We start from the raw sequence: 11,324 nt of genomic DNA, 5'->3' as shown, positions 1-11,324 counted from the left end.
AGCACAACAGAAAGTAAAGTCTTTTCTAGATGTGTTAGCAGGGATTCTGAGGTTTTTTTAGGTGCCTGTGCACGGCTTACTATTTGTTTTCTGCAATGTTTTGTTACTTTGCTATTTTTTCCTTATTAAACCTTTTGATTTATAAAACATCTTTGAGGAGCAGTCTCACTAATTATTATAACCACTTTTCTGAAAGGCTGGATCCTCAGCGTGTGGAGTCAAACACACAGAAGCAGGAAAAAAGTACTTGGAAGCATTATTTTGGGATGTCTGAACAGATGAAAGACCTACATCACAATCAGACAACAGGATGCATTAGATACTTTTCCCTTCTTGGGTCACAGGCTGGCACAACAGTTAGTACACATCATCTTGAGAAGTGATGAAATTTCTAATAAAATAGCTTTCTCTGTACTTCCTGTTCTCTCCACATTTTCAGAAGTTAAATTACCCTTTAATTTTTTCAGTCTGGCTTATTGTTTTATTTCTCACTTCTCTCAGAGCTAGCTAGAGATTATCCAGGAACATTTCCAGCATGCCCACAACCTCCTGTTGACTCTCAATTGCAATGCTTCTTCCTAATGACATTTACCTATAGAGAAACTGATATGGTATTGACTTTGAAGACATTTTCCCCACTCTCGCCTCCTAGGATGAAAAGCTCAACTTTTAAGGAGGCTTGTTGATTAGACTATCCTTGAAGTTGGAAAGTCCTTCCTACTGCACATTTCTACCTTTTTTACTTCTCTCTAGCTGTCTCTCTCCACTTCGACATGGATATTAAATGAAAATTACTAAATATATAATGCAAATCATCAGATCACTGACATGTTTTATATTTGCCATATGAGCATGACATTCAGTCATAACAGTGGTCTTCGACAGGGATGATTTTAGAAAAGAAGTTTGGAAACTTGGACCTATAGACTATAAAACTACAAAACATTGCAACTGGTTTGGTCTGTTTTCCATTGTAAAGCCTTTGTGATATCTTAGATTCTGTTAAAATGATAGCATATCATCTCCTGGCTCTCCTTTGTCGGAGGCTAGAGCATTTACTTTTCATATAAATAATATATTAAAAATATATATAAATATAGATATATTTCATCATTGCTTTAACTTTTGAATTTAATATACTGCACAGTTAATAGAAAAGCATTAAATATTTCCATTATTTTTTACGTCTTCTGTGTCTGCCCATGCACAGACACCAGAGCTATTCCTATTTATTCTAAAAAAGTCTAAAGAATTTTAAAAAATATAAAAAAAATCTTACCATTCTTTTCCTTAAAAAATGAATGTGAGCTGTATTTCAATGTGTGGGAGAGAACAAAGATTGACTACTCCCTCAAGGCATTTGGTAAGATAAGAAATAACCTTAAGGCAATATTGTGACTTTTGCAACTATTGCTGTTTTGGAGATGTAGGGTAACGAAGTCCATTCCTTTCAGTTTTAGCTGCCAGAGGCAATCTGCCCACAGAGGACAGAGCTTATGTTTCACATTTCTTGTCTTTTATGGATAATGCCAGAAGTAAGAGTTATTTGACGTCTTAAAGGAAATCTCATACATATCCCTATAGCCTCATAATTTAAAACTTTTTTTTTTTTTTAATTAGGCAAGAAATATTGAGTTAATCACTTAAATATTGAGACATAAGGCTGTTTTCAAACTTGTTACAGAAAGGAGGATGCCCTCAAATTCCACCACACCAACTGGGTTATGGGGAAAATGAGGTGGCCTCAGCAGTATCATGAGCTCTGCAGATGTAAAACTGCCATTAAAAAAGAGAAAGCCTGACCAAGTAGCTAACCTTTGGGAAAAGTATAAAAAATTACTGTCTTACTAAAAAAGTATTTCAAGGTTAGATCCCACAGCACTTTCAAAGAAGGTCCTGCTGTAAGGCAATTATGAGCCTGGAACATGACCAAATCCAACACTGCATACAGTGTACATGGAAATTAAAATAGCTGGGATAAAAGTTTGGGTTAATCTTATTACATTTATCTCAAAGATGAAGAGTCAAATAGTTTGAAATATAAAAGTACATGGAGGTTGAAATAAAAATCTGTAACTATAAAGTATTAAAGTTATTTTTTATTCTGCTAGCAACTGCGTTCCAATACTTTAGCATTTTCAGCTGAACCCAAAATCACAGGGGAATTCATTGACAAGAATTATTCTCAGAGTTAAAAACATGAAGTAAAATTGTGCCTAGAGCAAAACATTAACCATTATAGGCTCCCTGGGCCAACTGTCTATGTATTTCTGAGACTATGAGGCATAGTGAAAGTGAGGTGGCATTGAATTCCTCCTCTGCATCCCTGTGAGCCCCTGAGTGGGAAGCTGGCCCCATGTTTTCAGAGAACATGTAATAAAAGACCATAACTCTCTCTACAGGACTCATTAGTCACTTGCTACTAGTTTCCTGCTTGAGAATCACAACACTGTGTAGTTCAGGTGTAGCCTGCTAATTACTTTTCTCTTTTTCTCCTTCTTCCAAGTCTTGAAATAAACCCAAATGAGATGAAGTGGGTCAATAAATTCCCAAAGATTCACTGAAGCAGGAAATGTAATCTCATGGAATCCTGATTGCTCTAGAGACTTCTAAAAAAGAGTGGATGCTGTGCATATCTATTGAGGCTCTAAGACACAAAGACAAAAGGAATTTGCTTGCATCACACTCGTTGGGATTTGTTCCTTGTTTTTATTGCTGGTGTATAAATGTGACAATAGCATGAATTATTTCTGCAGACACAGATAACCACTACAATAGATTCCAATAGATTCATATAATAATAACATATAATTCAATTCCAATAGATTAATATATTGCAGACAAGGCACAAAATTCTGGTGTTAGTTATGTCACAGCTTAATGGATTTGACATACAACAAACATCCTTTCAGGAACATAAAAAAAATTAAATGTATTAAAAATACTAGCCCCTTTTTTGTCATGATGAGAAGACCAACTATACTGCGCTCTAAATAACTAGAAGTACTTGATTAGGCAATGATGATTAAAATACTGAGTTTAAGGACTTTCTGGACAGTGGTCCAAATTTGACTTAAGCTGTTGTCTGCTAAGTTTAGCTATGAAAAGAGGAAACTTAATAAGTTTAGTTTACACTAAAATAGAATTTCAGCGTAATGACTGAAAAGGGATATTGTTGAGTTAGTGACTCATGAGAGGCAAAATCAAGAAGCATGAGTCTCTGTACTCTTCCAAAGGCACCTAAATTTGCATCATAGTTGTGTGCGTATTTGTCCATATCTATACATGATGCAGGTATTTGTGTGACCAGTTGTCAGAGTGGAATAAATTGACTCACATAATCCCAATACAGTATTTTGCAACCCAGGACCACTAGGGATTAAAGAATAGTGCATATGGAACTTCCATGCATGTAGAACTTTTGAATACCTGCAGCGATGAGAGACTGGCTACAGTAGTCTCCATTTTTTCAAGGAGTCTCTCTGTCTCCCTGTCTAATGCATTCCCAGGATTTAAACTGCAGTTTAAACTTCAGCAGCCCTCAACAAGTTACAAGAGTAACTTTATTCTACTGTTTTTATGTCATTCATCTTTTAGTCATCTTTTTCAACTGGAATTATTTTTACAGCTATCACAAGAGTCCCCTTCCCTTCCCTTCCCTTCCCTTCCCTTCCCTTCCCTTCCCTTCCCTTCCCTTCCCTTCCCTTCCCTTCCCTTCCCTTCCCTTCCCTTCCCTTCCCTTCCCTTCCCTTCCCTTCCCTTCCCTTCCCTTCCCTTCCCTTCCCTTCCCTTCCCTTCCCTTCCCTTCCCTTCCCTTCCCTTCCCTTCCCTTCCCTTCCCTTCCCTTCCCTTCCCCTTTAGTTTTCTGAATTTTGCATAGCATTAAAACACATTTAAGTCTCCAAAGGACACACACAAAAATAATAATGCAATGCATTTTTGTGGACTTAGGATACAACATAATAATGTCTTAGTTTCTGCTATCAAAAAAAGAAAGTCAAGACCATAATTGGATAAAATTCTCACAGTGTCAAAATTTTGACATTTGGGGCACTACTTTTTTGTCTGTTTGGTAATGCAAAGTGCTGCTTTCTCTTCACAGTGGTAAATTTAAAATTATCTCATTTGCTACTGTCTGTTTGAGCTTTTCATTTCTCACCTTTCATGTCAATCAGGGAATGTAGAAAGGGAAATAACTTCTTGATGATTGGACACACATAGCTTTAATCATTTGTCAGCTCCTGTAAATCAGCAGAAAGAACAGTCAAAGACTTAGCTCAAAAACTATAACCAAAGTGTCTAAAGCTAGCCAGGTTTCTCTGATTGCTTGATTTAATAAAAGAAAAGAAAGAAAAAAAGATTAAAAGTGAAAGTAAAGTACACTGGGTATCCAAAAATGTTAAATACATAAGGGATCATTATAATGGCCCTAGATGTAAAAGAATATCTATAACCTAATGGTTAATTAGACTTTAGAGAACATAATGTGTGCAGAAATTTGAATAAATGAAGAATATAACAAATTATTTCCTCTACCTAGGGTTTTTGAATGTAGATACCATTAGTCTCATAAGCTGAGTTCTCACACTGGACACCTTCTCTGAGACCACCTGAGGTGACCCATTTCCATCTTCCTACCACCAGTCTAGCACAAGAATTAAGAAAAACAGCTTGACAGAGATTAAACAGAAATAGTGTTTTAGATAGGCAAGGCTTTCTGTGTACTCACTACTGTTAACTCCATAAATACACCACTCTTTAAAACATGGTCAGGAAACCAGAGGAAGGAGCGGTCACCTGCCACACCTTGCTGCTGGCATTTCCTGGATCTTGGATTTTTTCATCTTGCTTGCTCTATCCTGGTTGCAGAGCTCAGCCAGTGCTGGGGACAAACGGGTGAGTCAGGGAGCACTTTTTCTCAGTTGCCAAGCTATTGACAGAAGTAGCTTATTTTATTTTGGCAGTTCCTTCCCTTCTCAAGGCTTTTTTTCTTCTCTTGCTTATGCAACATTTACTTCATTTTCAGATTCTATAAATATTTGCTCATATTATTGTTTACATTGATTTTTGTGTCAAGTGTTTACCAAGTTAGATTTATTGCCTCTTTTTAGTCTGTAAAATATTAGTGTCATTGTTAAAGGAATTCAAATAATTTTCCTAAGGGATCTATAATTTTTAAGAGCTTTTCATTCATGCCAGGAAATGAATTTTAAGTCAAAAGGCAATTAAATGAATCCTGACAATGCAATTAAACCTTTTTCTTTGATGGGTGAATCCCAAGGAATTTGATGAGAACCAAATAAAGGTAGTTATGAATTGTAGCTCCATTCTCTTTACAGAAGAAAAAGAATGTAAATTAATAGGCAGATGCAAAACATCTCACAACATCATCATCAGAGAAATTTATCTTCATTCTTCAAGTATATTCATAGCTTTTCCCCCATTGTTTTTCTGTTCCTCCATGGATGAGTGCAAACATTAGAACCGATTGAGGCATTGCCAGAAGTAGTAATGAAATGCAATTCTGATAATATCAGTGATTGACAAAACAGAAAAATCATGGAAGTATGGTAAAGATAGGGCCAAGTGCTCTTTTGTGTGGAAGTTCCCGAGGTCCCTTACAAGTGATGCATGTAGACATTATTCTGTCAAAAAAAGCGCAGAGACATTCAGGAGTAGCAGAGTTTAATAAGAAAATGTAATGATTTCATGGGATGCAGACAAAGTGAAGCAGACACATTTTGTTCAGTCAGAATATTTACATGCTTAGAAAATAAACATCTGTGAAGTTTTTTACTTTCAAAGATTCAAAGGGTGAAATGAGTGGCAGGATTTAGTTGAGGCTCATTGTATTTTTATTATTTCAGATCAATCAGGATGGCAAATTCCAGATCCCTGGAACTTTATTGTAAACACCCAGCCATAAATATTTTCAAATACATCAAAATGTGCTCACGCACCAATTATTTTGTGCCGCTCTGAGGAAAAATGAAGAACACTGCAGCTATTTCCCCAGGAGCTGCATGCACTTACACACTACGTCCCCAATCCTGCCCGAGTGCATCCACAATAGTAGCAGGTAAAAATAAATGTGAAAAAAAAAAACATTTTGTGGGGAAAAAAAAATCTGTAGTCAGTGATGTTTCATTATATTACTTGGGAAACAACACTTACAAAGGCAAACCAGAGAAGTTGTTGCTGTGCAGTGAGCAGAGGGGAGAAATGTCAAAAGGCAAAGACTCCTGGTAACAGAGTTTGACCACATCAATCTCTGCCAAGCGATTATGCAGATTATTACTTTACAAACATATTGGTAAGACAACAAATGCAGACACTATTCCACATGCTATCAGCATGTGAAGAGATTTTTAGAATCAGATTTTATGAACCTTTAAACTGTTCAAGTTTCTTTATGAAATGATCAGCAATTTTGATCAAAGTTAACACACAGAATGTTTATTCACAACAGTAACAAACATTTATAAATGTGTAGCTTAACTAAGCAGAAAAGGTTATCAGCAAGCATTTAAAGAAACATTAAAAACACATAAATAATCAAAATCTATTTACAATTTACAGCTAATTTCCTTGAAATATGTACACAAATTATAATTCTGTCTAGCAGTGAAATTTTGCAACTGTGGTTTTTTTCCATAAAATATTTATGTGTAATTGCAAATGGTGGATAATTTTATCAATCATTACAGCTTATTAGACACAGTTTAGTAACACTGCCACTGAATTCAGTAGATTTGATGCAATTCTGATTAGACTCTAACAGTTAATGACTTTTAATACAGAGGGGGTTCCATTTATTTGGTTTATTTTATTTCACCTATTTTTACTTTATTGTCTTTTCAATTCTATTATTCTATTCTATTCTATTCTATTCTATTCTATTCTATTCTATTCTATTCTGTTTTCTGCTTTATTTTATTGATTTAACTGATCAATAACACCAAGTTGTTTTTGGCATCCAAAACCTTCCATTTTCCTTGGCCATATTACATCTTACCAGATAAAGTTGTGGACAAACCACAACTGTGACTTTATTATTTATTATTTATTTCATTAAGATTAAATGATTGGAGTTTAGTAAGCAAACTGCTCCAGACAATTTGCTATGCTTTCAGAGAGCAAGCTCCCCCATCCTGAGTAGACGCACTTGGAGCTGTCTCCAGAGGCAGGAAACACTGCAGGTCAGAAGGGGAGAGGTGGGGGAAGACATGGTCACTCCTCCACAAACCCTCCAGACAGGAGCTGTGATAGTGGTGTGCAAAAAGGGTGTGCTCCACACACCCTCAGTGGTGATGTGCTCTCTCTTTCCCTTATCCATTGAGCTTGTGTCAGCTGGGCCGGGTGGCCACTCTTGGATCCCTGAGATGAGTCCAGATAATGGTGTCTACACCTGCTGCAGGCCAGGAAGCGCTGGTGGGGAAGGGGGTGGATATCATGTGGAGTAGCTATCCAGATTTGTGTTACATCCCTGCAGGGACTCATCAAGGGCTTTGACAGGAGTTAGGGGATATACACCTGGGTGGTTCTGCAGAGAGCAATACAACTGCAGGGTGTCACCTACAGCTTCAGACCTCTCAGCAACTCAACTTGCATTATTTTTATTTATTTATAATTTTATTTTTATTCTCACAGGTTTTTAATTTCATTGCAATTAAAAAAAAAAAAGGATGCAGGGGTTTAATATTTGGAGTTGCAAGGACAGTATTATTCTTTAAAGTTATTAGCATTTTCTCTTAATCATTTTCTCTGTTAGCATAAAGGGAAAAGAAGGAAATGGATTCAGCCACAGTACTGCTCAATAGTGTAACTACATCTCTCATCCTAGAGGCTTGCACCAGTACAACATACTGCATGAACAATTACTTTGATGGACTGTGCCCTTGTGACATTGGACAAGAGCACTAATGGCAAGGCAGTAAGTCCATCAAAAGGATTCACACTGAAAAAGCTGCAGACCTTGTCAGAGGGTGACCTGTGTGTGACAGCATGACCATTAATTTTCTCTTTTGTAATTTTTTTCCCTCTTCATTAGCAGATTAGTCTTAATTAAACACTAGCTGTTAGATCAAAGGGAGCTAGATCAAAGAAGGAAAAAAGCCCAATACATTTATGCTAAAGGACTTGGCATGATACTTTCTGAAACAGCCTGTGAAAAGTATTATCTGACAATACACTTGTAGCCAGACCCTGAAAAATAGGACCCACCTCTTTATACCTAGAGTCTGGCAGATTATCTGTTTGTTTGTTTGTTTGTTTTTCCGAGTCATACAAACACCCCTTCCAGGACTGTCTCAGATAAAGATATCCACTTATTGACAATCAACCTCGAAGTAGTGTCCAGCTTCAACAACAAATACAAAATAGTGTTGGCCATGCTACAGATAAGCATTACTACTTTAGTGGGCAAGTGAATTTGAAGATTATTAAGTGGAAATCTGCTCAAAGTTTTAAGAAGGATTTGACAAGAGAAGCAATTTTCCTTTGAGCTTGTATTCAGCTTTGAATCTCACTAGAACAGTTTTCATTTCACAGGCAGTCACTCACTGCACACCTGAACTTTAAAATTTCATGAATGCATCCTTTGCAGGAGACTGGCAATAGCTCAGATATATTAGTAAGTGCAATGATGTCAATCAAAAAAAGAAAAAAGAAGTGCAAAGCAGTTTCTTTCATTATTGTGTTCATCTTGATAGTTTCAAAGCTTCTGTGTTTTGAATTCTGAAACTGCTCTCTACTTTGAATAAAATATAACCATAAAAAAGAAGCATATTAATTAATTAGTATAATTAGGAAGATAATAGGTCTATCTAATTATACAATAGTATATTAATTAATATACATATTTTAGGGAAAGTACTTTCAAATCAAAATAGCTGATGATAATTTTAATTTAACTTCTCGTAAAGGTAGCCATGCTCACACATGTAACAAGTTCAGCTTCTGTTAGGGTTCTGATTAACACATATACTTGCACCACTAGGATTTACAAACATGCTGGAGGCAAGGCCAAGGGTAACAATGAATGAAGTACAGCCAAAGGGAATGGGCTCAGCTGCTGGGAATAAAAGAGCAGGAGGAGGCACCTGAAGCTTTGCAGAGAGCAAGGAAGCCTGAGAGGTGGATGGTGTGGATTTACAAGTAGTGACGTTGTGTGACAGAAGCTGTTCTCACTGTTGGAGAGGCTTTTCTGGAGGGCAGAGACTGTCCCAAGCACAGCTGAGGAACTTCAGCCCAGTGGTTGGAAGGTACTGGTATGTTGCTTTCTGAAAGTTGTTGATATATGAACATGCATGTAAATATTTGTTATAACTTTATCAAAGTACTCCTTGTCTATCCTGTTTACTCAGACCTTTTTGTGTTATGCTGGGAACTGACAGGACAAAATACAAGTCTCCTCATCAGAATTGCTTATAGGACATGTAAAGCCATTTCAAGTGCTGTGTCTATCTGAGAATCCTAATTTTCTTGATCAGAGATAGCAGAAATTGCATTGTTTCTATTCTCTCCTTGAAGTTAGGAGGACAAAGACCATTCAGTTTTTAAAGGCTGAGTTTTATGAAGGTACTCTAGGAATGTGGAGCTACGATGAAAATGGACCAACACATGAGTCATTTAACATAGAGTTATCTTTCCCACTGTATCCTTGCTCAATGGATGATTTTCTTAGATCCCACAAAACTACATGGTCCCTTGTGTTCTCCTTGGATGAGATGAGCTCTAACATATCTGGATTTTAGGTATGTATCTTGTCTCTTCTGCTTCTTTAGAGTGCCTCAAGTGTCATTTGTGCTGTAGGTCCTTGGTCCCTTTGCCCCTCCTCAGCCTGCTGCCTGACACTGTGCCAGCAGAGGAGTGCAGCACCCTTGGAGAGTGAGCCACGTCCTTCACTCCTGGTGTTGTGTCTGTCTGGGAGCAAAGCAGCCAGTACTTTCCATCACAACACCTGTGACGTGCAACTACATGCAGATGGAAGGGAAAAGCAGTATGTATATGCATTGAGATATTTCTATTTTTGTTCTGATCAGCTGTATTTATTTACATTCCAGTTACCTTTACCATCTTCTGGAGCTCACATCTGCTTGCAAATACTGGAAACTTATAACTTGTATTTATAATTGGAAATTTTCCATGTTTTTATATTTCATGTTGCCTGATCTCTTTTCATGTTATAGTCCTGTGTTGAGACTAGTAAGTGCAATGGAAAGTATAGGGGACATAACTAGTAAATATAAAGTTGCTTTCTATTATGAGTTTGTAAGCTTGTATTAATTTCTTTATAAGAAACACTAAGTGCTCTTGTTCTTGTCATGACACTTTTTATCAGGACTTTGAAGATGATACTGATAATCAGCAGAAATGTGTGCCTGCTGGGAGCATGCATGAAGAACTCAGCCTGGCAGTCTCCTAACCTAAGTAAATTGGAAACCAATCAATTATTCCTAAGTAGGAAGACAACTACTTTGCATAAGAAAAGATAATTGCAAAATGTAATTGTTGCTTTTATAAGCCAGGACTACTCATTATTTTGTGTCTCATAAAGCTGTAATCCTAATTACATAGAAGGCTACATGTCAGATCCACAAGCCAAATTACTCCTGTGGTTGTTTTGTTAAACTCAAATCACATACAGCATCCTCTCTGTACAGAGTTTATGCTGAATGAGCTCTTCCAGACATTTCCTATCATCAATACTATGTAAGAACTTAATTTTGTGTTCTGTCTTGTAAAAATAGTGCAGTTGGGTTCTTTGTTCATGTTTGAGCACTGAATGCCAGCAGTTCCTTACATCATATGTACGTACACAACAGCTTCCTTGTTTTACTTTATGTTATTTAGGAGTAGACTTATCAGTTACTTACCTGAATACCAGATATTGTTGACTGCAACTAACCTGTGGAAGTTTAAATAAAAGATTATCAGCACATAGAATATCTGAATGCAAATAATATTTCTGGGGAGAATTAAACCTATTCCATTATGAATGAATTCCATTATTTCTTCATAATGCAAACACTGTCTTGGGAAGTATGGCAAGTAGACTCCAGGAAAGCTTGCATAGATACACTTTTTATTTAATTGCGGATAGCATGTGATAATTGAAAGCTGGTGTGTATTAAGAGTACATTTTGTACCTGTAATTTACCTATAAATCCACTGACATAAGAATACTATAAATCTAAATATTGAGCAGTACTCTTGCTTTTAGACTTCTGGTATTCCTGGGAGTACTTGCCCCACCTGAAAATTGTGCTGAAAGCTAGTCTGTTTCAAGCCATTTTGTTATACATCTTCATTTATCTCTATTA

Source organism: Zosterops lateralis (genome assembly GCF_965231275.1).
Source record: "Zosterops lateralis genome assembly, chromosome: 5".
NCBI classification, from domain to species: Eukaryota; Metazoa; Chordata; class Aves; order Passeriformes; family Zosteropidae; genus Zosterops; species Zosterops lateralis.
Note: the sequence above shows the minus strand (reverse complement) of the source record.